Source organism: Notechis scutatus, chromosome 3 (genome assembly GCF_049901735.1).
Source record: "Notechis scutatus isolate UNSWTSFEM ecotype Mainland chromosome 3, rNotScu1.2, whole genome shotgun sequence".
Taxonomy (NCBI): domain Eukaryota; kingdom Metazoa; phylum Chordata; class Lepidosauria; order Squamata; family Elapidae; genus Notechis; species Notechis scutatus.
In genome coordinates this window covers 167,294,667-167,321,922 of record NC_142011.1, presented here as the reverse complement: position 1 = coordinate 167,321,922, position 27,256 = coordinate 167,294,667, and the positions used below count along the sequence as shown (strand labels likewise).

Genomic DNA, 27,256 nt, shown 5'->3' with positions numbered 1-27,256 from the left:
AATAAAATGATATGGTATATAACCCCCCTCCCACAATTTTTCTAAACTTTTTGCTGATCTTTTTGTGTTTTATGATCTTTCATGTTTTTAACAAAACCAAAATTTGCCTAAAACCAGAGACTGCTGTTATGATGTGAGGGAGAAAAGAATTCCAAAAGCAATTTTTAGTACTACATTTATTAGATCCAATCCTAAGGGCAGAAAAAAAGCATGCAAGTTTTAGAATTCTCCAGAACATTGCATCAATTAATTTCACACACAAAACTCCAGAGAATGGGAAGGGGGAGGAGGGAGAGAGAAGCAGAAAAGCCTAATCCTTTTCAAACTAGAGGTTGTATACTGAATATAGTAAGTGTTTCATGCATCAGTTTACACTTGACATTGGAGGGGAAAAAATGGCCTAATTCTGAAAAAAATAAAAGAGGATGCGAGACTATTTCATTGGCCAAATAAATAATGGGAACATAGGAATGTTAAAGTGTATTAGTATGTTTGAGTGGTTAATTGCTGATGGTACATTTGAGGATTTCAGGGCTTCCCAATGTATTGGATCACAACTTCCAGACTTCACAGCAAAGGATCTTATTGGAAGTTCACAGAATTGTAGTCCAATGTACAGAAACCCATCTGTAACAGGCTTTTACAGGCTATAAAAATAAGAGTTCTTTATTGGAGAAAATAGCATTTTTACTCAATCAGTGAAAAGCTACAAAACATGGCTTAATACACCCACATATACATACAGACACAGTATAAGACTGTAAATAATTTAAACCTCCTTAAAACAGGAGGTAAAGTGTTCCACCTCCTATTTTAGGTTTTTCACCATGCTGATCAAAGTCAGTTCACTTTGGATCATATCAGAAGAAATCCATCACTGAGACAAAGTATTTATGTGACACCACAACAGAGGATTTATTATACCACTTGCTTCAGCTTCAAATCTACAATATGCCAACTGCGATGAACAAGTAGCAAATAATGTCAGATGTGGCTTCCACCACTAAAATGCCAAGACAAATACAGTTTACCCATTTAATCAAACAACGTGCAAAAATCAATCACAATTAATATGTTGGTCTTACACTCACATGCATCGGTCCATAAGAGGATATCAGCACAATGTGGACAATGATAAAATCATTGCCTCTAAGAACACTCAGGCTGAGTACCAAACCAAGGTTATAAATAAACAGGAGGGCACCTCCTGGGTTGCTTGGGAAATTCTGAGGGTTTCAAAAGTACATTCCCATCACTCCCTTGTACTTTGGCTAGCAAAATCTGCTTGTAATCGTCCCCTCCACACAAAAAGAGCGTGGAGAAGACTCAATATGCTTGATGGAACATGGGTCAGGGAGGGCATGCAAGTGGGCACAGTAGATTAGGAAAGGTACACAGGGGTGCATGAGAGGAGTTGTGCGAGTTGGCTGGGGCATGGGAGGTGCTGCAGGTTGAGAAGAATGCATCGGGATGCACAAGAGGTGCCACATGAGTTGATAAAAACATGTGGAAGCAGCACAATTCAGGGAGAGTGCATGGTGCGTGCACAAGGTGCTGCACAGGTTGGGATAGGTGCATGGGGGAAGAATGGGCGGGGCCTTCTCCCTATCTCCTCCTTATCTTTTAATAATAAGAAATATATTCCTATAGGGAGCAAATATTGGTTTAAGTAGCCATTTTGATTTCCATGAGACTCCCCTAATTGATCTTCCCTAATAGTGCAATCCTATTACATATAAGAAAAGTTACTATTGAGGAAATAATAAGTTTTCTGGTTACAATGGAATATAAGTTCTACTGAACCAGTGTTGGGATTCAATTTTTTTTACTCCCGATTCTGTGGGAATGGCTTGGTGGGTGTGGCAGGAGAAGGATACTGTAAAATCTCCAGTCAGAGGTAGAATTTGCCGGTTCTCCGAACTACTCAAAATTTCTACTACCAGTTCACCAGAACTGGTCAGAACCTGCTGAATACTACCTCTGTACTGAACTCACTAGAAATCCAGAGAAGTAGGAATACACTTTGCACTTCTTTGAAACACGTGGCATCGTTTGTAAATACCCAGGTTTTCCTTCATCTTAATAATTTATTTAAATTATATTAATCTAAGATGATTATTGTTCAAGCAAAATTATATATATGTTGAACATTGTACAAAATAATTTTGTTTGAGCATCTTCTCGATTAACGTAGGAATACAGTAGATAAGGATCTCTGCTCAGACACTGCGTAAGATACTGGCATATCTATGGAGCGTTGCAAGCCAGGCCTTTAAAAAGAAAAAGGCTGTAAGTCTAGAAGGAATGCAGCAAACACAGTGCAGTGAGAATTCATGAGCTCATGTACACAATAACATTATCAATTTCACATAAGACAGGATCCAATGGTTTGCCTTTCTATTCCTGTTTTACCATTTTCCATTATTATGTAATGATAATGAGGCATGGTGATAGTATAAAATCTTTGAATCTAGCTGCTATTTCCTCTTACTGTACTCATATCTTCCAAAGTAAAACTATAATCCAAGATCCTTGGCATGTTAGAGAGCTGTATCTTTTTAAGCGGAAGAGACCTGCAATGGCTACATAACCTAAATCTATCAAGTGCAACACAGCACAGAAAAGCTTCCCCCTGGACTTCCCCTGTATTCTTCAAATGTTCTTCTGAACTATTCAAAACCCATCACAGTCCACACCATAAACACAGAGGAGAATCTTTTGAAACCAATTCAAAGTAATATATGAATGCCTACACCACAACAGGGATAGGCAACATATGGCACTTCAAAAGTTGCATCCATAGTAAGCAAGATGAACCGTGAGAGATGCTGGAGTTATAGTTCAGCATCTGGAAAAGCAGATTGACTATCATTTCACAGAATATGCTAGTTTGTAAGATGACACCTAACTCCTACATATGCTGCAACAGATCAATGTAGTAGCTGCCATTTGAATTACACTGCCAGCTTTTCACTTGAAGCCTGACTCTGTACAAAGTTCGTACTTGTCATTCACCTGTGTAATTAAAATCACATGCTACAAAAATTTATGGCAGCTATTCAAAGATATTATGCTGGAATTGCTTAGTGTGCTCTCTATACATCAGGGGTCTCCAACCTTGGCAACTTTAAGTCTGGAGGACTTCAACTCCCAGAATGCCCCAGCGGGTATTCTGGGAGTTGAAGTCCTCCAGACTTAAAGTTGCCAAGGTTGGAGACCCCTGCACATCACACAAGTCTGTTTCTATGGATTATATAGCAGTATCTTCTCTTCATCTGCTTCTTTAAATCAGATATTAGCATGCTTTTATATAATTGTTCTCCTCCAGAAATACCTTTCACAAACTTCAATACTCACATCATTATGTCACTTTTGATATTTTTAGGAGAAATAATTTTAACATAATAGACTTGGATTTCAGAAGAATTCTTCTGTTTTGTCCCTTTCTTTTACTATGGATATTTGGGGGTAAAATGAAAAGAGAAATTTTAGCAATGTTCTTCCTTGGGTTCAGTGGAACTTACCCCTAGAAGTAGTCAACCTCCATATTTTTTCCAAATGAGGTTGTATCAGTTGGGGATTGTGCACTAATAGGATGAGTCATGATGAGAGGTGAGTGAATTCAAAAGTAGATGTCAAAATTCAATCTCTGACATCCCCTTTCTTCTTCTTTTACTCCTTTTGGTAAGGACAGATAGTTTTTACTAAGGATCTGAATAAATCACTCATAAAAGATATTTGAAATTAGCTCAAAGTCCCATATACTTGTGATCAGGGATGCACATTGCCCAGTTGTAGGATTCAAATTTTTTTATTACTGGTTCTGTGGGCGTGGCTTGGTGGGCATGGCAGGGGAAGGATACTGCAAAATCCCATTCCCTTCCCACACCACTAACCTGTTTTCCAGCTCCGTTCTCCTTTGCAGGGCAACAAAAGAGCCAGCCGATCAGCTGGGACTCATGAGGCAGAGAATAGATAAGGGCAGGTCCAGTCAGAGGTGGTATTTGCCCGTTCTCTGAACTACTCAAAATTTCAGCTATTGGTTTTCCAGAACTGGTCAGAACTTGCTGAATACCACCTCTGACACTGCCCAACTGTAGCATATAGAATTGCAATCTAAATAGCTAATGAAAATCCTATACATTTAAGCAAAGAGGGGATAATAAATTCATTCACCATTTTTGTTTTAATTTAACAGGCTATTCATCGTTATCCAATGTTGTTTATGAAGCATTAAAAGGCCTGTGACCAAAACATTTAACAAACCTGTTTTGTTTTGTTTTAAAAAAAGCCTACCTGAGAATGCTCTTCTGTAGCAGCACATACAGATTTGCTGACATTTTTTAATATAATTTCAATCTGGCTGCTTATTGAAGTGGGAACATGTTCTACTTTTAGCTATATTTGCAAACAATTCTGTGGAAGGATTTGTCGCTGCAAAGAGAATCTTGAAAGATGACAATGTCCGCATTTGTTAACTCTTTTGAGTCTGTCACTATGCTATTTAGAAGGAGCAAACTGCTATACAACACAAATGGAAATTGTGTGGAAAACTATCTCAAACTATCAGTTGAATATTTGGCAAGATCAGCTGAGGATTAAAATGAATGTTTTCTTTAAAAAGGCTGGTAACATTTTTTTTTACCCTTAGAATAGTATCACGGGAAGAAAACTGATAGCGATTAATTAGAATCTTTAAAATTAGAGCATCATTCAAACACAGACTTACGGGAAGAATACACAATCCAGTTAAAAGGCTGATTTAGAGTAGGCCACAATTGCCCAATTGCCACTGCCACATGCCTATGCTGTAAAAGGGTTGATGAGTAGGTATAGGTTGCATATTGATGCAGATGGGTTAATGCACAACACCTCCCAAATTCTAGTTGCATGTTGTGTGGAGGTGCCCATCCTGTGCTGATTGGTTGATCTGACAGCCTGTTCTTTGCTGTTTCAATGATCCACCTAGACAGAATGTTACATTTGCAGAAATATAAATGGAACACCTATGCAAGTGTCCTGAATGAAGGCAGTGCCAGAAAAGTCTGCTCAACCCTTAAGACAGAAAAATCAATCAGATTTAATACAGTAGAAATGCCATACATTCTTTCCATGTTGAAAATGTGTGACTTCTGGGTTGCTATTTTCATTCAATGTGGTAGTAATGTAACGTGCTAGGCTTTAAGAAACCAAGGGCTTGTGTCATGCCCCTGTTGGAGTCTGAATCTGTGGGGGAAGATGAGCTGGAATAAGAGCTGACAGAGATCGAGAGGGCGGCTCCATTGGTCTTGGAGGAAACTGGGGAAGGGCAGAGTCAGTCCAGGCAAGGCTTTTCAGGATTAGAAAGGCTTGCAGACAGGAAGGAGCAGGAGAGCCAGAGCTCAGGTGAAAAGCAAGGACTACCCCCTCCTAGAGCACAGAGAGAAGAGAGAAGGTGAGACCAACGCAGATGAGCCTGAGCCGGCTATGAGGGAGGAGAGGCCACCCCTTCACAAAGCACCTGGGGACTGAAATGTATGGAAGTGCCGATAGGAGGGGCATTTGTCAGGAACATGCATTGAATCTGTGGAGCTTTGTGTGCACTTGCCAATGCCTGGAGATTATTGTGCTCTGTCTTATGGGGCTTGCCTAGTTTGCCTGCTTTGCTAAACTTCTTGCTCTGATTAGTGTTTGGCTAACCTGGCTTACTGAATTGCTGGCCCTGGTTACTGTTTCACTAACTTGGCTTACTGGACTACTCTCAGCCAGAGTCTGCTGAAGGTGCGTGTGAGAGTTTTGCTCCAGGACTTGTAGGATTAGGGTTAGGGTGGGGACGTTTGGGGGTGAAGTTAGAACAATAAAGGGGGCTTAGATCTGTTCTCTGGCTGTGTTGTTTTCATGCCATGCCCCAGGTATCACAGCTTGAGCCCACAGGACATCCATTTGCATGAAGTGCACAAAATGCTCATTGTAGATAAAGATAACAAACACAGATCAATTTCAAACCATAAAGAGCTGAAAGGGAATGTTGAGGCTTTCAACCTTTTGCTCAATGTAGAAATCCAACATTTCAAGTCTGTTTAGCATCCACCTGAATACATACAGGGAAGAAGAAGCCATGACCTCAGGTGTGTGTAAGTTAAAATTATGTACATCTTCATTTTCACTCCTAAAGAGATAATGCATTTGAAATAAGAGCTTGATTAAAAACAGAGTATACTCTACAATAAGTGGTAATTTTCTTCACAGGGTTTAACTATGTACAGGAACAACCTACCACTTATTCCCTGATCTCTAACAGGTTGCACCCACTTTGCAAAGACCTAGTTTCAACTCTCTGAACCTTTATGAAGAAACAAAGTTTACTCATTAAGTTCCTAGGATTTTTTTCAGATCAAGACATCCGATTTATCAAGAACTAGTACCTTTTCTTTTTAGCACCATGGCTTTTCTGCTTCTTCTATAAAAGTGGAGATGTACTAAAACAAAAGCACATCTAGTTGTGCCACAGTAATTGACAATTCACCAACATCAAAAGGTGTGGTTTTCAGCTTCAGTTAATGATTTCATCATCGGATAAGCTGCAAAAATTGATTTGCACCACCATTTTGATAACCATCTTATCTGCCTTTTGATTTCTTGCCAGCTTCCACGCCTTCTTCTTCGGTTTTCTCCTTCACTTTCTGGAGCTGCTGAGAGATTCTCTGTGCATGTAGTTACATCAGGGCTGTCAAAATCCTAGTCCATGGGCCAGATCCGTCACATTCTAGCCACGCCCACACTCAGTTTAGTGAAGGGGGGAAAGTCCCAATATGTCACATGATACCACCGTGACGATGTAAGTTTGACACCCCTGAATTACATCATGAAGCAAACTCTGACCTTACGTACTTGCATTCTGACATCTGGCAGTTTCAGACTTGCGAGATTATGTTAATGTAGCTGCAGATTAAAAGTAGAAATCTCTCTTTTTATTGCTTGATAGGTTAAGGCTGATCCTTCCTACATTTCTTTCTTTTCCTATTATTCAGCTGTGGGGTCCTCCCCCTTTTATCTGATCATCCCCTAAGCAACATCTCTTCCCGTCATTTCCCAAAGTCATTCTCACATATATAATTGCTCTTAGAGGAGCTTTGTGGGGTTTCCTTTTTTACTTTTGTTGTATTGTTTTATTTTTTTTCTTCATGTTCTTTTTTAATGTTTTATTCACTAAGTAAATAAAAATAAACAACTAATAAATCTATGACCAAAATGTCATCCAGGTCCTTTCCAATAATAAAAATATATCCCTTGCAGTGATGGGATGGAATATAGCAGACTGATTGGTTGGCAGAAGTTAGAGATCTGTCATGGGAACATGTGACAAGATGAAACTTTGGCTTTGATGTCCATTCTGACATGAAGCCACTCAAAGTCCCAGAGTAGCAGATGGATTGTTTCAAAAACTCAGCGATATCCAACTGGCCAACTGTCATGGCAGAGCTGCAAGATTTCCTCCCTCAAAGGAGGAAAAATACACAGCTGGTCAGTTTTCCTCATTTCCAAGGAAAGGGGAAGGATGAAAGACAAGACCTCCTCTCAGGATCATCTGTTTGAGCCTACACATAGGGATCTTGTGCTTGCTGAACAGAGATTCAAACAGGGCAGGAGTTTGGTTTCTGGCCTCCAAATCTGATGAGATGGTTATCAAAATGTAGGTGCAAATCAACATTTCTAGCTTATCTGATGATGAAATCATGAACTGAAGCTGAAAACCACCAAGTGTCATAAAATGGAATTAGGATGGAGAAGACAGCCATTTCTAGGCACAGGATGCAGGTAGTGAGGTTCATAAGGTAGAATATAGAATCAGTCTGTTGACTGTTCCAGCTAAGAGGACAAATAAGTTCAACCTGTACTGCATCAGACAGTTTCTCTTTAAATGGTAAATCTAAGCCTCCTTCATTCCAGCTTAATCCTGAGCTAACAATGTGTCTTGCCATAAGCAGTAGGGCTTGTAGTTGGAAATCCTTGTTTTATGGGATCATCAAACTTAGTGCTTAGGAGCAAAGTTGGCATAGTTGTCCAAGACCAAGCTGTTCTGTAGCAAAAGAGGAGTTTTCCTTTTCATAGTTCCTCTGTCAGCAGGCCAACTGATTGACTATATCCCTGCCTTTTATTCCTCAGAACTCTGACCATCTCTATTTGGGAATAGTTCTCACTCAACAACTAAAGTGTATGTTATAAACTGATAATCTCTGTGTAGTCATCTAGCGTTCCCATCAGGAGCAAACAGCAGTTCAGGAAGAAACTTTCTGTCGAAGGTTGAAATGGTTAAAAAGAATCCTCCAGGTTTTTCACATATTGGATAGATGGGGAAAGAGATCCTAAGGTTAATTTGGCTTTTAAAAGAACAAAAACTATCATCAACTGAGATACTTGATTTCCATTAGACTCCACAGAAAAACAGCAAGCATGCTATATTATTTCACATTTAAATGACTTACAGCTAGATAGTCTCCTTTGGAGATCATTACATATAATCCAAACTGTCCATAATTATGCAATGCAGAAATTGCACATATAGCTGAATTAATCTGTAAGTGATAATTCCCTGATATCTGCAAACAGTATATCCACATATTATGTGTATATATCTTTGTCTATACAACCTTACAACATGGTATTTAAAGAACATCTCTAAAATCTGAAAAATAAGTTTACATGCATATTTATGTGTATGTGTATGTATGTATGCATGCATGTTTGTATGTAAGTTTCTATGGTTTTCATCTTTTTAAAAGATATTTCCAAGTTGAAAAGAAGAGACCTAAAAAGTAGAGTGGACACTAAGAATTGCTTAGCCTCCTTCTTCACAAATGCTTGACTATTCCAACACCAATTTCACAGTTAAGTTCTAAATCTATGCTAGCAGGAATTACCATAATTTTAAAAAATTCAAAGTTCCTGAAATGTGCAGATGCCAGAGTTGAGAAGGCATGGGAATTAGAATTCTCCTATTTAAACAAAATTGAAAGGAATCCATTTGTCATCTTCTTGTACACACTGAAATGTTTGTTTTCCTTATTAGAGCATCAATGGCAGCCCATTGCACCAAGCCTGCAAGCTAGAGTTTAAAGTGTTACGGGCAAATGTTCCTTAGCAACCAGGATGGAGAACCAATTATAACTAGTGATGGTTAACTCTGAAACTTTTTTCCTGCTAGAAAGCTATTCTGCGTAGTTCAGGATACATAGTTTGGGATACATACCTCTTGGGTTTCAATGAAAGTTTTGGGAATTATACTGAAATTTATTTTTTTCAATCAGGGTTGCTAACATTTTCAAACCTTTCTTACTGGATAGGAAAACAGAAGCAACATTCAAAGCCTTCTGCAGCTAATTACAGTAACACCAAAGCATACGGGTCCTAGATACATCCCTTACATATGTGGATTTGCAGTGCAAATACACAAGAGACCCAATCGGCACTGCATGCATGTTTTGTAATAACAAGTCAACAGGAGACAACTGCTGCTACTCCTGTGCATTAAATCATTCTACCTTAAAAACAGGACATTTTAATGAAACTCCAAGCATCCACTTTGCTTTCAAGGTTCACACTAAACCTTTAATAAGGATACATACCTACTTGTACAATATATACTGACCTTAATGGAATTTCTGGGGTCAGAGTGGAGTGGATATATATTCAGCCCTAATCCTCTCAAAAATCAATATGCATTCTAATCTCAAGGCCAGTAGCATGGAGAATGGATACCATCTAGAAATTAACTAATACGGGGACTAATCTATGTTGTGCAATGTACTGTTGAATTGAATTTGTAGTTTTAGGTTCACTTAGTTGCAAGCAAATCCCACTGCAAATGATGATATGTACTCCTGAAAAAAACATGCATAAAATGAGACTGTGAAAGATTTGTTAAGAGATTCTACCTTACTTGGAATTATAAATCATAGTAAAATGTCTTCAAAATTTGCAATCAGATACAACTGATTTAGCTGGACAGAAAGAGGAGAGGAGATAGACTGTCTTCTCCAACTTGGCAAACCAAGCCTTTTGGCTGAAACTCAGTTTTCAAGGCATCAAATAAGCTTAGATGACCTTTTTACACTCAATGCGAACTTCTCCTGGAATGTGATAGATTTATATTGTTATTTAGTCTTGACTGAGTCTCTACTAATTGCTTTTCAGACAAGGCAGAGATCCATAGTCAAATCTCCCTCAAGTTCAGCAATGTACTGTAGGTTGAAAGAGATGGTGTCCTTTCCCATGATTTCAGCTAAACCATCCTGAAGACTACATCCCACCAGAGGTCAAGAAAGGAAAGGAAATACAGCAATAGTCTCTACAGCAATCATCCAGAAAGAAAATAAGGACTCTGAAAAGCATAGCAAAGGAGAATTCCACCAGGCCTCCCCTTAAATTTGCATACATTTAAGTGGCAACATCGTCATAATATTCATAGCACATCAGAAATTGAAGGAACACCTTTTTACAACCAACTCCCCAAGTAGACATACTGTAGAATGCTATAGTAAACAAAGGGAGATATTTGCAACAGTATTTCCCCCTGTGCATATATATTGCATTTCTTTATAATAGAACCCCCCCCCGTGCTCTCTCTTCTTATTTAAGATTTACAGAAACAGACTCTGCATGAACTCCACTGAAATTATTTAAGACATTAATAGTTTGACAATATCTCTTCAATCTCAAGGTTGTATCATCAGTACATTTTGCTGAGCTAAACCAGAGGCCAGTTATTCTAGTGTTCCCTAGTGATATATTGTATATATTATATTGTTATAATATTTAACATTCATACAGCACCTATTATAAAAACTGTGCATATATACAATTTTGTAACTTTACCCCTAATGAACTGAGAAGGCTAGGTTGAGGAATTCTAGAGATCCATTTTATAAATTGATCCCTCATTTTACAGATTTAGCTCCTGAGGAAAAGACTTTTGTTCAAAATCATCCTGGGATTTCATGATGGAAGTGAGAATTTGACTGAGAACTCCCTCAGTTGTAGCTCAATTTTATATATTATTTCAGCTACATGTGGGCTCAACCAGACTCCCAACTCTTATGGAGAGGTCCTTAATATCCGACAGTAATGGGGGCTTCTTTTCATCTAGTTGTCAGCTTCATGCCATTCTCAGTCTCGGAGAGGAAACCATGTGATTTGTTTCTATTGGCTATTGATAATTTTAGGCCAAGCCTCTAAAATAAAGCATTTATGTTCCTTTTTAAGCACATCACAAGTGGGGGGGAAATGAATAAATGGTCTCTTATTTTCACTGTGATGAGAAGCATAACATGAATTTAAGTGAATGATATTTTTTCTTTATTTACTATTGCAGCAAGAGTTAATACATAAGAATTAAGGGAAGGCAAAACTATTACCGTCTCACTGTAGATAATAAAAAATCACCCAAAACAGCGGTTACCCCAAGGCAGTAAGTGGATAGCCATAATCCAATGTGGACTGTTTCTCCCCTCCCCAAAGGTCAGTTTCTTGATTCAGACATCAGCCTTTTTGGAAGGAAGTGAATTTTTCCAGATTATTAATATGCAAGCACACTTGCCTCACAGGATATGCATACATGTCCTGTTGGCTTGCTTCCATTTATGTCCTTCTGTTTGGATGGCACCCTGCCTAATAATAAAACATGATGGACTTTGATGAGCAGCCAACGTTTGTCTCTTTTCCCCACTTTACACTACGTGATCAGACATTGCAATTCAGAAATGCAATTTCAAAAATAAAGTTAAAGCATCATATCTTTGGCAGTCTGTATTGTACTTCATTTCAGTACAGTACTTGCAGTCCACCCTGAAGCATATTTCATTGACAAAATCAACAATTGCCACAAAGCCCTTTCAAAAAATGAAGGTTAAAAATAACATATCTGAGGACAACGCACTTCTACCTAGTATTGTGTGTGTGTGTGTGTGTGTGTGTGTGTGTGTGTGTGTGTGTGCAGAAAGAAATAAAGAAGTACCTCCCTATTTATTCCCAGCAGGTATAATCAACATTAAAAACTTATCACTATCTCTTCAAGTAAAACCAAGCTAGTCTTCATCCCATACCACAGCCCACTCTTTATAAACCGATCTCTAGAACCTCATATCTCCATATTAATTAGTAAAGGGCTGATTGGAAATTTTCGGTGAGCATCATGGCATCCCTAGAATAGAGGGACAACATAGGAGCATAGGAACCAAAGGCTCGATTCAGACTTCCCAAATCTCTCCAGACAAAGGAGAAATCTGAAGATTACTCACAGCTGGATTTTTAAAGCAGAGGGCAAGAACTGCATTTTTGCAGCTGGCCTTGCATCAGCTGGGAGTTGTATGATTTCACTAAGCTTTTAGTTGCTCACATAGCCTATGCGAGGGGTGTCAAACTGGCGACCTGTGGGCCGGATACGTCACATGAATGGGAAAAATGTGAATGGGAAAAACGTGAAACGTCACATGATGACAATGTGACTCTGTGAGCTTGACACCCGTGGCCTATGTAGATGTTGGGTTCACCTGAAGCTCACTTCTTAATCACTTTGGAATTATTATTTTAGTTGCATAGGATGTTTAGACTGGATGTGCTATTTTTATTTACCTATTGAGTCCTTCCTGAGGACCTGGGATAGGTAACTGTTGTTGTTTAATAATATTAAAGGTATTGTCAAAGGATGTAAGCTGTTCCAATAAAGACACCTTTTGCAATTGACTGGTGGTAATTTTGTCAATGCTGATGATGTTCAACTGGTGCTCCAGATGTTTTGAGATTGCACCCAAAGCGCCTAACACTGTATTATGTTTGATTTCTTTTGCCACATTATCATTATCATCAGCATCATGATGATGATGAAACAATTTCTTAAACATTGAGAACCCTCAGATCAGATCTTTTTGAAACCACTGGGTGAGAAAATACTGAAGAACACTCACAAGTTTAAAGATTTATAAAAAAGCAAAACTACAGGTTTAAAGATTTATAAAAAGATTTGTTCTGAATATACAGTAAAAGGATGATTAGTGTTGGCTTTAGAATGTTTTAAATAGATTAAGGACTCAGAACGACTTGGCTTTTGAAATTAATTGAAAAATCTTTTCCATGGGAAAATATATGTGTTTATATTTGTAAACAACTGATGATTTTGAAGTTTGGATACTAGAGGGCAGGAAAGGGAAATAAACCCATCAATGGCTATCTTAAAGAGTAAGCTGCAATGAATGAGCTTAGGAAGCTTATTTGCTATTATAGAAAAATTAGAAGGTGTTACTGAAGGTCTCATTAAATAAAACTGAAATTGATTGGAATATGGATCCCAAAATGATAGCCTACAAGAAAGACATGGAAATAATGGATTTACAAATGAAAATTGATAATGATTTAATAATTTTAAAAGACATATAAATACTAAACCAGGAGAGTATAATTTCTCTACACTGGATATCCAAAATAACTTCTTGAAACTGTCAAAGATTTTCTGAGAAGAGACAAAGAGAACAGTGACACGGACAACTTCTTTCTGCTGGAATTATAAAAGGGGCTTGATAAAGACACCAAGGATTTTGAGAGGAAGGACAAAAAGAATCTGAGAAAGCAGATGTTAATATTATGATCTATAGATTGTTGGGTAAAAGAATAAGTAATATAAAATTGGTTTGTTTGATCAAGATTAAAATAAATTAGGTTACTATTTCTGGTGAAGTTTAGTAGTTTACTGACCAGGAATGGTTTAAAGATTTTATTTGAAGAGAGGAAATGGGAGAATATGTTTAAATACAAATGGAGATATGAATAAAAAAAAGAAGAATTCAAATTGGATTTAGTACACATAGTTTTCAATAGTTATGCTCTTATTTCTGATAAACCTTAATAATATTAATGTTCAAATAAACATGAAAATAAGAGAGATATTGCCTTGAGCTTTTTAGCTCGTTATTTAACCAACGCTCCTTGTGTCAACTTGCAGCCAAATAAGGCAAATATATGCTCTTAAGCCCTCTGGATAAAGGAATAAAAGAAGTTGTTATTCAATGCCGGTATCATTAAGTGCAGATTTTACTCTTTTTAGATGTTAGAACGAATTACAAATTTATTTGGATACATTTATACCTTGCAACAAGCATCAAGTTGATTTTCCTACCTCTATTTCCATTTGTGTGTCCAAAACAATTGGAAGAAAAGGAAAAGTATTAAGAAAAGGAAAAGAAAGTAAAAGTATTAAATAACAATAACAATTTTACATTCATGTTGCATTTGGCTTCATGTGGGTTTCTATAGACACAGAAATTGCTTCACTGTTTGCAGTGGATGGTGGGGGCGGGAAGTTCGAAGTAATTCCATAGAAATGCAAAATGATGGCAGTCATTCTTCCCTACCTAAAATCAGGATGGCAATAAAATTTCTTCTTGTGGTGGCTCTTTGCCAGTTATGTCATTGTAATTCTCTTGAGCTTTAGAGAAAGAAAGAGTTGCTGGCTTTTTAGATGCAATGTTATGGCAATAAGCTCTTTGATTCCTTGACATTGCAATGAGGCTCTGGCTTTCTAACATTTCAATAAACAGCATTCAAAAATAACAAAGCAATTAATGTTTCTATTGCTTAAAAGATTTCGAGATCCTTGCAACACCATAGCATAAGGAATATCAAATAGTCTACACCAGTAAAAGATGCAAAGGAATACAGTTTTAATTTGGTTCAATTTTCTGTTTAGTGACTCCCATTTTACCTACTGTCTTGATTTATGCACCAATTGTAAATGTGAAAATCCTAACCCCCATAACTTTATGGAAATGATGTCTAAAGAAATAAATGTGGACTTAAATCCACATTTTATAGATGTGAAGAACAGGCTTGCCCGTAGACATTCTAAAAATCATTGTATAATACAATAAAGTACCCATGCAAATATGCAAATACCCCACTTTATTAGTTAATCCTCATTAAAAGCAGCCCTTATATGACTCTCAAGTTACAGGTCATTTTCAAGAAACTGCTGGCACATCACATTTTAATTGTGCCCACTATTTTAGACAACAACAAAAAGCTGGACTGGAATTTGTAGACATTAAAGGAAAATAGATTAAACATATTTGTTTCAGCTAGGCTTTTAAACTTAGTAGAGTTTAAGACTAGAGAATCTGAAGCCAACGCAATACTAAAACAAATAACTAAATAAATCTCAGAGCACTGTTGTGGAATTATTCCAGGTTCTACTTTATTTACCTGCATGGTTTAAGATTATCTTTCCATTTCACATAAATATTTTGACTGCTTGGGCAATATCTGCACATAGATTACAGGACTAAGACTAAAATTATATGACAGCTTGGTCAAGAATAGTTACTGAGGTTTAAAAAGAGGTTCATTTCCATTTTTCTCTTTTTTGGGGTGGGTTTTGAAGAGACAAAGGTTCTCTGTTAACTTTTGAGTTCTACTTCTGGGTCTGAAGAAATAAAAGCCTTCAAACAAATTATTTTCTTTCAGATTGCTACAGAAATCCATCAATGTCCAAATGAGCACTGTTTACCAAGGAGACAGAAAGAAAAAAAAATACCAGATTTGCTGCTGAAGGAAAGATTGGGAAATAATAAGATTCAACTTATATTCATGCTTTGATACTACTATCAATCAGTGGCATACAGCTGTCTTCAGATGGCAATATGGTGGTACTATTAATTAGAATTCAAACAGTCCATCCAGGACCTTTTAACAGCAATTGTACAGAAATGACATAGATGACATTTCAACTAGCATAAAGATTAGGGTTTGAGAAAATATTCTTCTGCCACTTTCCTTCGTGCCAATAGCTTTTAACAGGCAAAGAGGAAAGCCAATAAAAGTTGACAATTCTTCATTTATTGTGGATACTTTCCTCATACAATTATTTTTAAGAAATGTCCATATTAACATGATTAAAGAATACCGTGTTTCTCATATAATAAGGCAGGGTCTTATTTTTTTTGAGCCCTGAAAAAATGGCTAGGCTGTCTTTTCAGGGGTGACTTAATTCCCCCCTTGCATCTTTGGGTGGGCGGGTAGCAATGGCTTGGATGTTGACCTCGGCATTGGTGGGGCACTTCATATCGGGGTCAGCGAGCAGCACCATATCCGGGTGTGCAACAAAAGTACTTCCTAACAGCTGAAGCCCACCATTCCCCCCATTTCGCATGTTTTAATATAGGCCTTAATTTGGGAGGGCTTGATTTCATTTCATACCTATAAAACATGCTGGGACTTCCTATTGGGGAAGGCCGTATTGTTGGAGAAACAGAGGTAGTTATGCAAACATTATTCTGGCAGTCTCTTTAGTAAGTAAATGCCCTTGGTTATAGAAATATGTTTCCATTCACTTCCATAAAATTAATACCATTAACTGCTATAATGTCAAGGTTGCCATCATTCAAGACCATACTAACTACAGAGCTCTATAGCACATCTAGTATTCTCTCTAGAGAAATGTAGCTTGCTAGAAAAGATAAAAATGGCAAGTCTGCAGCAAGATAAGGGAAGCAATAAAGTGGTAAGTAATATAAAAAACAGAAGATGTGGGACCAAATTACACTGCTAACACAATAACAGAGAAGCATATTGAAAATGATTACAAATCTACTGTTCTGTATACAGCATTTTTATTGCTCTTGCTTTATATTTAATCATTCACATCAAATGAGGTAGGTTAAACTTTTGTTTCTATGTCTGTGTTAGCATATGCATAAATTGGACTACTGAAACTGATGCAGGAGTTGATCCAGTCCTTCATGTTACAGCCTCCTGAAGAGGTAGAAAAAAGTTTAAACAATGTAAAATGGGCTGATGAATAAGTTCAGCATAAGATGCCAACATGAAGATACAGCAGAACACATTTAATGTCAGCTATAAAGTTTCACTTAACCTAGAATAGATTTCTGAAAATTCCTCTTATATAAATATTTTATAGAATATATTCTTCATGATCACTAATGCTAAAGATTTCCAGATTGAACCTTAAGTTCCCCTTCACATTTCTATACATATATGCAGTTTTACAAAGAATTTAAACAGCTACTCATAATCTGTGGATCTGAAGATCCATCCAATGTCTTTATAATGCTTTATAAGTCAAGAAACACAAAAATAATTAAAACTGTTAGCATCAAAAGCCACTGTAACAATTTCCTTCAACATCTCAATATTTTCCATACATCAAGTTAGTAAGTAATATACAATAATACAATTCTATGCCTAATCAGACAAGGCAGGGACAGTCACCAACTACAAGTCCCATGGTGCATCAAAAACCTGAATCAGTCTATGGTCTTCATCTGAAACAAATACCCATTTCTAATGCCTCTGTTTTACTAATTAAACAATTCACCACCAGAAATCAAGAATTTTTTGTTCTGGTATTTCATTTATAGCGCTTCCAAATCATAAATATCTCTTTGATATTTTTTTTTTAAATTAACTTTCAAAAATGAATTAAAGCCATTCTGTTTTTATTGTTATGTGTTTATTCATGCATTTTTTTTTTGTTTTCATTATGTTTTAATCCAAAGTGTATGTAAATCAACTTCCATCTTCTGGTGAATGGCAGTATATCAGGCCATTTGCAAAAAAAAAAAAAAAAAGTAGAAGAAGGGAAAAAAGATTTTAAAAAATAAAGATACAATGCAACAACTCTGGATTCAGGTATCCCTCAAGAGTGTAACAACATCCATAGTTCACAAATGTAAGTAATGAGCCATACTGCCAGACAGAAAAAGAAGTGATATCCCAATTACCAAAGACAGTCAACCCACATCCAAACAAGTCTGGGCAAAGACCTCTGGGCTCTATAGAGTAAGAATTCAACTCTTATTGCGGGAACAATGTTCTTAACGGACATTGCATAGTACCCAGAGTGATATTGCATGAAAAGAATAAACATTTTCAAGGGAGAGAGACATGAGGAAAGGTGAATCCCTAATCCCAATGGCACTATAAAACATCTGAAATAGCAAAACACCAGATAATATTGCATAGTGAAATTCTAGTTTGAACCTGAATTGCCACCCAACCTTAGAAATGGTTGGGAGAATCCACATAAACATTGACAGAGGAACCAATGTTGGCTCTTCACGCACTTCAGAATGCATATAATCTAGTTATTCCTATCATAAAGACCGATTATTCTCAGTAAATCCTGACCCACGTCTTTGTTGATTATAAAAAAGCAAGGAAATTTGTTTAAAAAATTTAACTATATGAACTCATATGGGACATGCTGCAAGGTAGTATAAGTTGGCCTTCCTTAAGGAACATAGGGAACATAATTTAACCTTCACGATAACAAGACACACAATTAAGACAAATATAACTTTTATTGATCAACTTTGAAAGTAGAATGAATTCTGATCATTTCCAAACAACTGAGTGCTAATCTTTCAGTGCATATACCGAAAGCTGTACGATAGGTGAGAAACAGGTGTAGTCTTTCCCATTGTTTTATATTACCCATGGTAAGTGCAAGCAATTGTTGCACCTCAGCTTTTGAAAAATGAAGGAGCATTGATAGGATTAAAAAATATGGGGGGGGGGGGAGATCATTGGATTCTCACAGGTCATTATTGCTGATTTGGATGCATGGTTACATTACTTTTATTAGGTAACTTTGTTCTCAACTATTGATTCCTTATAAGAGAAGAAAGACAGAAGGTTAGTAGTGATTGTATAGCAGTAGCAAATAGCACTTAAACTTATATACTGCTTCACAGAGCTTTACAGACCACTCTAAGCAGTCTACAGTCAGCATATTGCCCCCAACAATCTAGTCCTCATTTTACTGACCTCAGAAGGATGAAAGTCAACCTTGAGTCTGGTGAAATTCGAATTGCCAAATTGCAGTCAGCTAGCAGTCAGCAGAAGTAGCCTACAGTACTACATTCTAGCCACTATGCAACCATGGCTCTTAATATACTTGTGTGAGAGAATTGTGCCTTTTATTTATTTAATTATTTTCTATGGCTGCCCATCTCAATCAATGACTCTGGGTGGCTTATGCCCAGATAAATTCAGTTACAGAAGAAATGCCATCAAATTTGATCAAAAAGTATTTACTGGGAATGCTGAAAATTGTTTGGCAAATATATTTGGAGATCTTATTTTGGCTCAGGTTTATCTAAGTGTTCTACAATTCTCCTACTGGGAGATCTTCTCATAAGCAATTTACTTATTGGTAGCAAATGATATTATTGAGATACTCACCCGTTCCATGTAGGATGTTTCTTTGGCTCCAGCTATTGTGTGATCTACTTTCTGTCCTGGCTTTAATTCTGCAACAGAAACAGGATAGTGGCATTCATTCATAAAAGAAACATTGAAAATTACTTAATATTGAGTCAAGCCATCAGTCTTCAATATTCTTTGCACTGGTTGGCAGAAGTTTTTCTGAATTATAAACAGGGTAGGATCTACCAGACCCAGGCTATCAAAATCAAGATAATCACTAACTATTAGTAAACAATCAGTGTTTTCTGTATTGCTTTGTTATTATCTTACTGATTGTCCAGATCTTTACAGCAAATCTAGTAGTCTATTATAGGAGCTTTTCTTAATGTGATTTGAAGGGATTGGGGTATGTGTGTGGATTTTTAAAAGGCAAATTGCTCATGGGAAGATCTGGAGATACAGGAGCTGAACCCAAAATATTTTGCATGTGGTATGTGTACTGCCAATGAGCTATTATGTTTTCCAATATACTGTATAGTTATAGCTATACTTCACATGGCATTTGTCTGTATTCAGTTGATATAGGAGAAGGAATGCCATAGCCTGGGGCTGAAATCAAAAGAAAAATCAACCTAGAGTAGCCAAAATATCCAAACTCTCTTGAATTCCGTTGATCTAGCACCAAAATAGCATTAACCATTAGTTGAGCAAATTCCTGTGCATAGGCATGAATTATAATAAATCAGTTTAATTGGAAATTTATTTATTTATTTGATTTATATTGCTACCTGTCTGCCAATTATATAATAATTAATATATTAATTGGAAATTCATATGTGGTCCTGGTCTTTTTGCACCTGACATTTTATAATGAAATGGGATCCCGTTTACATTAGTGTATATTCTTTTGTGGAAAATGCTGTTCCAATCTATTTGGTGAAGCCAAGTAGAATTGTGCTAATAGTGGTATGCATTCTCTATATTTTGTCACAAGGAGAACTATGGAAAGTGGGAACTGCCATAAGCACAATAGCATTGGGAAGCATAGTTTTCCCTTCCTGAGATTTAGTTATAGCCCCAGCTGTGGATACTTGGATGCTGAAGCTCTGGTGGGACTACAATTCTCCCTACATTGTTGTTCTCCCCAATTAACTTGTTGTTCTTGCACATTTTCTTTCCCCAAACTTGCTGCCACTTGCTGCCACTTTCTGTGAGTCCTCATTTATATGTTATACTTTTAAGTCCTCTAGCCATAAAGATAGGAAGCAAGAACAATGTTGAGAGATTACAAGAGTTGTATTCCTATTATGCTAACCCTCAGAGAGTGAGCCATTACTCTCCATGGTTTAGCCCCACCTTTGGACAGGTGTAATGTTTCTAGATCTAGAAATTTCATCCACAGCATGGTCATAGCAGTTAGTAATGGGAAAGGTATTCTAATTCACCTAAATTAATACATTAATAAATTAGTCCTCAACTTATAACTACAATTGAGCCCAAAATTTATGTTTCTAATTGAGACATTTTTAAATGAATGTTGCCAGATTTTATTACCTTTCTTGCTACAGTTGTTAAGCAGTTGCAAAATTACTAACATGATTGTTCAGTGAATCTGGCTTCCCCAATGACTTTGCTTGCCTCAATGTTACAAAATGTGACACTGCAACCATCATAAATCTGAGTCAGTTGCTAAGCATCTGAATTTTGATGACATGACCATGGGAGATACTGCAGTGGTCGTAAATGTGAAAAATGGTCATAAGTTATTTTTTTTCCAGTGCCATTGAGGTATTGCATTTCTCAACCTGTATTTCTCAATCTCACCAATTGTAAGATGTGTGAATTTCATGATTCAGAATTCTGGGGATGAAGAGAGCTCTTGTCCAACAAATGGGGCACAATAGTCTGACAAAGTTTTACACAGTATGTACAGGTAGTTACAACAATTCATTTAGTGATCTTTCAAAGTTACAATGGCATTAAAACTTAATGACCCTCTTTTTCACGATCATTGTAGCATCCCATTAGTCATGTGATCAAAATTCTGATGATTGACAACTGGTTCATATTGATGACGGTTGCAGTGTCCTAGGCTCATGTGATCACCTTTTGCAAACTGCTCACAAGCAAAGTCAATGGGGAAGCCAGATTCACTTAACAATCATGTTATTAACTTAACAACTGCAAGAAAGATCATACTGCATTTTGCAGTTTCATCGTGTCAGCACTACCTGCTTTAGGACTTGAGGAAACCCTAGCTGAACTGAAATAGAGGATTTGGGATCTAGATAGCCCAAATGACAGAGCCTCAGGCTCTTGTCCCTTTTATAACAAAATCACTTCTCCTCCCTGGACTCTTCCTAGATATTCCTTTAATACCTTGTATATGCCATATGGATGACTATTTAATTTGAGGCAAATTAGGGTACTACTTATCAAGACAGCAACTGGTAGATACATAAACCTCTCAGACAAAGCCTAAATTGTTTCTGATCAGGGTCGGAGGTACAATCTCTCTCACATGTGCTATTAAAATGTCCATTGTACACCCAATGATGATCAAGCTTAGTACTTCCAACTGTTAATAGCTGTAATTGCCACTGCAACCAGGAGGCCATCATCTTTTTCCTGGGTGACCACTTTTCAGAAATCTCTAAGGGTTCTTATCAATAGCTTTTGCCATCAGAAACCATCTGGTTCCTCTCTCATGTTGTTGTTAGCTGTCAACTGCTTTAGGATTTTCTCACAAGTTTTAAAATCCTTTTCAACCATTTGATTAGTGACCATTTGGAATTATGACACTAAAAATAATGATTTGTGACCACTTTTCACACTTTCACATGAGTATTGCAGCATTCCCGTGGCCACTTGATCATAATTCGGACACTTGGCAATTTATGATAAAAGATAACAGATAATCAGAGTTGGAAGGGACCTTGTAGGTCATCTAGTCCACCACCACCCCGCCCAAGCAGGAGACCCTACACCATTGTTGACAAATGGCAGTCCAATCTCTTCTTGAAAGTCTCAAGTGATGGCTCTCCCACAACTTCCGAGGGCAAGGTGTTCCATTAACACCTTGATGATTGATGATTGCAGTGATCGCTTTTGGTGACCTTCTGACAAGCAAAATCAATGGGGAAGTCACATTTACTTAACAACTGTGTCACTAACTTAACAACTGCAGTGATTTATCTAACAGAAAGACTGTAAAATGAGGCAAAGCTCACTTAACAATTGTCTTGCTTAGCCATAGAAATTTTGGGCTCAATTGTAGTCATAAGTTGAGGACTACCTAAATGCTGGTCTTTTATTGTGTTTGGTCTTGGGCTATAAATACATTTTGATACTCAAACTTGCCAAACAGAATATATTCTTCAAGACACTAAACACATCTACTACAGTAAATTAAATGTAACTGAAATCAATATAAATAAACACTAACAGTAACTTCATGAAGATAATGAAAATAGGCAAGTCTATGCCTATTTTCCTGTGAGTAAACAAAAAGAACTTTACTCCCAAGCAAACCCTGATAGGTTTGAGCTGTTGATTCTTCATTTACATTGCTAAATTATAATTGAATTAATTACACCAGTCTAAATAATAAATCAATAGTCTCATTTTTTAGGTATTCCAAGGACAGAAATAATATTACATTAAATGTTTAAAATATTTTTCCATAGTTGAAATCCACAGAATTTAGGACAATTTTAAATGCATTAACCAGAAGTATGGCTTTATCATGGCTTTATTTTTACAATTATTTCATTGAAATTTTTTATTATCTTTCATATATGAATTTTATATAGTCCACATTTAAAGTAGTATGTACAAAGTTTTAGACATGCAAGTAAGTTCACATGTAAAAAATTGATCAATTTTTAAATGATTTCAATTTTATTTCCATGGATCCTAAAGATCCATGAAAATAAATAAAAGTACATTTTTGGTATAAATTAATATCTAAAGCACTCAATATTTCTTGATGGGATGTACAACAAATCAGTAGACCTAATAAGCCCAAGTTTTACAAGGACCATGGTAAACCTCATAACAGATCATTCCTAGTTTAACATAACCTATTTGGCAAGAACATTATTGATCAACCTAAATTATCTTTTGAACAGCACCAAATACCATACATGATCTTTTAATTGTCATAATTATATTGCATTTAAATATTTCAATTCACCTATAACAATTTTCCCAATTCTATATCAAATCATGTCTTGATGTAGCAGTTAAAGATGGGGAGGGAAGTCCACTATTCCTAAATGTTTGCTAAAAAGCATATGGAAGCTTACAGATGAATAAATTGGCATTATGCAGGTGTAAAATGGAAAATGGGATCTTAGCGAAATATAGGAAAGAACAGTTTTGTCCATTGCATTCAAAGTCTGCTAAACTGTAAATTGTTGAAGTATGACATCTCAGTTCCTATCTTCTTTTATCCCTGTTTACTTCTCTTCTGTCATGTAATAATAATAATAATAATAATAATAATAATAATAATAATAATAATAATAATAATAATAATAATAATAGCAGCAGCAGCAACAGCATCCAGAAGATTTCAAGAAAAATATATAAATTTCTTATATAACTTTGTCATTTCTTCCAGTTCCTCTTCCAGGTCTGGTACTAGAGTGAATTAAAAAAAACAAGCACTGAAATCTATTTTAGAAAATATGCAACAGTGCTAGGAATCAGTCATTGTGGGTACTTATAAATCAGATTTCAGAAGCAGGTATTAAAATTAATAAGCAAAAACCATTTACATTAATTCTATCCTGGAAATCTACCATCTCTAATATCTTACTCAGAAATAGAAATTTAACCAAATACATTTCTCATTGTTCATATGTACAAAATAGTGGAAAGGATATTTTCATTCATTTTTGACTCATAGTGGTAAAAAATGAATTAATTTCCATTTTATTAACAATAATGAGCTACTTAACAGAGAACAATAAAAAGTCTGTATTTATCTCTAGCCTATTTTATTTTCTGTGTATTTTCTGACTACAATTGTTGGACACAAATATTTACAATCAGCTTCCAAAAAATGGAGGAGATGGATTGTTAAACTGGGACTATAACTGGGACAAACAAAATCTTTAGTGGAAAATATATTTCAGGACCAGTTGCTCTATCAGAGAAAACTTCTAAGGTAGTTTTCTGAAATATAATGCTTTGTGTCAATATAGCACATGTTACTGTGAAAATACCTATTGCTAAGGCAAATAGGTAACAGAGTTTTGAATGATTCCCTCAATAGATTTCTGAAATGAAAAGCTGAAGAACTCAGTACTTTATTTAAAAGTCATTTTGAGAATAAATAATTTCTACTGTATTAATCTTTGTAGGCATCTAATGAAATAGACTTTTACATTTGAAAACTTGTTCAGCAATAACCATTAAAATCCATTCAGGTATCTAGGTCTTTTTCTCTCCTGCAACATGCTAATGCATTACTTTTTAAATGATTCTATCATAATCATGCCTCTGTTATGACTATGCTAGCTTTCTAAAGTTATTAAAATATGGTAGTTTTGGATGGAACTTTCCGTGTCTTGTTGAATAGAAACAGCAAAAACCCTCAGGCTACAATCACAAGTACAAGTCAACTTCAAGAACAGAACAACCAAGCTAATGTACACAGATTACACAGATTTGCATTGCGTAAATCTTAACTCACAGGTTAATAAATAGATGAAATATGTTTTTGCATGCTTTTACTAAAAACAAAAATCCAGTAACAAGAATGAATTTGCAATTTCACTTTCTGAGAAGATAACTCCCCAACATTGTTTTTTGCCTTAATATCTTTTCAAACGTCTTTTAAATCTTTCTTGCTGACAAAGTTTAGCATTTATTCATTCCCACTGGGATCTTTAAACATTGCATAAAATGTTACAAATGCTAGTTGAACTGCAAACGTTTAAACTATATTTGTGAGGATATCTAGCAGTTCCAATCTCCATTCCAATGGCAGAAGTTTATGAATGGACATGTTACTAAACTCAGCACATAAGAAAAGAATAAGGTGTTATTAAATATACTTCTGGATTTATAGAATTGATTATTTTTTCAACTAAAATTCAGATTTCACATTACGAATAATTGTAGAAGAATCTATATAAATCCCACTAGCAGAGCCCATAGACACAACTAAAGGTATGACAAGCAAAAACAAATCTACCCACAATGACAATATTCAACATTCCTGTCTGCATACACAGATCTTATATAAATCTGAGCCCAAATATACTATTACGCTATCAAGCTCTTAAAATGGAACATACTGCAGGGAAAATATCTCTTTGGATTCCAGAGCTGTCTCTCTTACGCTCCCAGCTCTATCTCTTATCTCCCAAACACTGAAGTACAGCAAAAGTCCAAGAGATGATGTCATCATAGGCCTGTATGTATTCCTGCCTGAGCATCTCACCACACGTATCACATATAGAGCATCTCTCCTCACATACAATTGGGATGCCTTACCAAGCTTTATAAAGAAACCCGGAATGCCAGCAAAGATCTTTGATGCTACCCCAAAGCTTGTTTGTCACAAGACCTGCTGATCTCAAGTTATCACTCAACCAATTGATCCCCCTTTTTATTTCTCCCTATTGACTGTGCCTTATGGAAGGGGGCACAAACTCTCTTTAGCTTTCCTGCAACATGGTAAAGAAGAACGAGCAGCAAATCAAATGAGGTTAGCTATTGGTTCCTTCTCCAATTTTTTTTTTCTCTCTCTCTCACGCACACACACACACACATGAAAGCCAGGTGAAAGAGACTGGCATCTCTAAACTGGCAACAGGCTGAAATTACTTTAGCATCCTAGACAAGACTGGCAAATAGGATAGAAGGATCAAATGGAGGGAAATATGAGGGCTGGATAAGTGAAGGAAGGAAGGAAGGAAGGATTTGCTACCTCCAGAAAAGCTCTGTGAGTTGCTGGCTTCTCCTGCTGCTCTCCAGCTGCCTCTGTCACAACCGATCAGCTGATATTTACCTGTGAGGTAATGCACACTGTGTAAGGTCACCACGCACCCACTTGAACAATATACAAAGCAGGAGAGACGCACAGAGATCCAACTGCTTGCTGTTGCCGCTTACCGCTCTGAAGAGGGGAAGATGTACCGCGCACAAGCTGCTGCTGCTGCTGTTCCCGCTGCTGCTGCAGCTCCTGGCACATGCTGCAGGTGTCATAGCTGAAACTGCCCTGCTTCAGAATGTACTCATTTTGCTTCTGCACATGCCCAGAGCACCTCGTGCAGCCCAAATGAGCATGTGCCAAGCTCAGACGCATGCCCAGAAGGCACCTGAAGTCCCCGTGAAGCCATTGCCCTCATCAGCCCTTTGCCCTGAGTTCCGCGGGAGACCCATTCACTTTGCCCAAAAAGCGTCCTAGTGATGCGGAAGAAACGGAGGGACAGGGAGGAGCTGAGCAAAAGGATGACGTATTGCAAAAGCAGAGGAGCAGAGCGAGGGAGGAGAGCCGGCCAGGGGGATTCGCCGAGGCGAGGGACCCGCGAGTTTGGAGGGGATGCGCAGTGGCGCGGAAAAGGAACATCGGTTGGGGAGGGAAGGGCGGAATCGCGGGGACGTGGGAGATGGGGCTAATCGGGGGAAGATCGAGGGTGTTTTTGCAGGGGGAGACAAAGGAGCGAGGAAAACCTGGGCGACGGAGCTTGGTCTGCGTCTGAAAAGAAACGGGAGGGGAAAACAGACGCGCGGTAGATAGGAGGGAGCGCAAAAGCCCGGGGAGGAAACGAGCGGGAGGCCAAGCGAAGGCGGGTGGGGTTGCTTCGGGTGAGCCTCGCTATAGGACACATTGGCGTCAGGTTTCTGGTCTCCCGTCGGAGCTTCCAAATCTGGCACAAAGAGAAGGGAAGGGGAGCCCCCGGCTCTCCGCTAGGGAGAGGAATCGGTCCCCTGTCCGGGAAAAGCGTTGCCTTCTCAGTTCCATTTGTTCCTTTAAACCTTTTGTTTCCCAGACCGTTCTCGGAGTTGTTGGTTTTTCTCTCGCTCGCTCGCTCGCCCGCCCTTGCCA

General features: G+C 37.2%; 1 protein-coding gene across 13 annotated transcripts in view; it reads right to left on the bottom strand.

Moving 5' to 3' along the window:
• DTNA (dystrobrevin alpha) overlaps nt 1–26,471 on the bottom strand; it is a 188,657-nt gene extending 162,186 nt beyond the window's left edge. For 5 of the 13 annotated variants that reach the window (XM_087961689.1, XM_087961683.1, XM_087961692.1 and 2 more), the window contains exons 1-2: nt 26,320–26,470; nt 19,228–19,295 (exon numbers count right to left, since the gene is read on the bottom strand). The gene's annotated coding sequence lies outside the window, so the exon portion shown is untranslated. Of the gene's footprint in view, nt 1–19,227; nt 19,296–26,134 lie in introns of all 13 variants that reach the window. The other 8 variants (XM_087961680.1, XM_087961677.1, XM_087961684.1 and 5 more) reach the window with 5 other exon arrangements.
• Nucleotides 26,472–27,256: the final 785 nt, after the last annotated feature.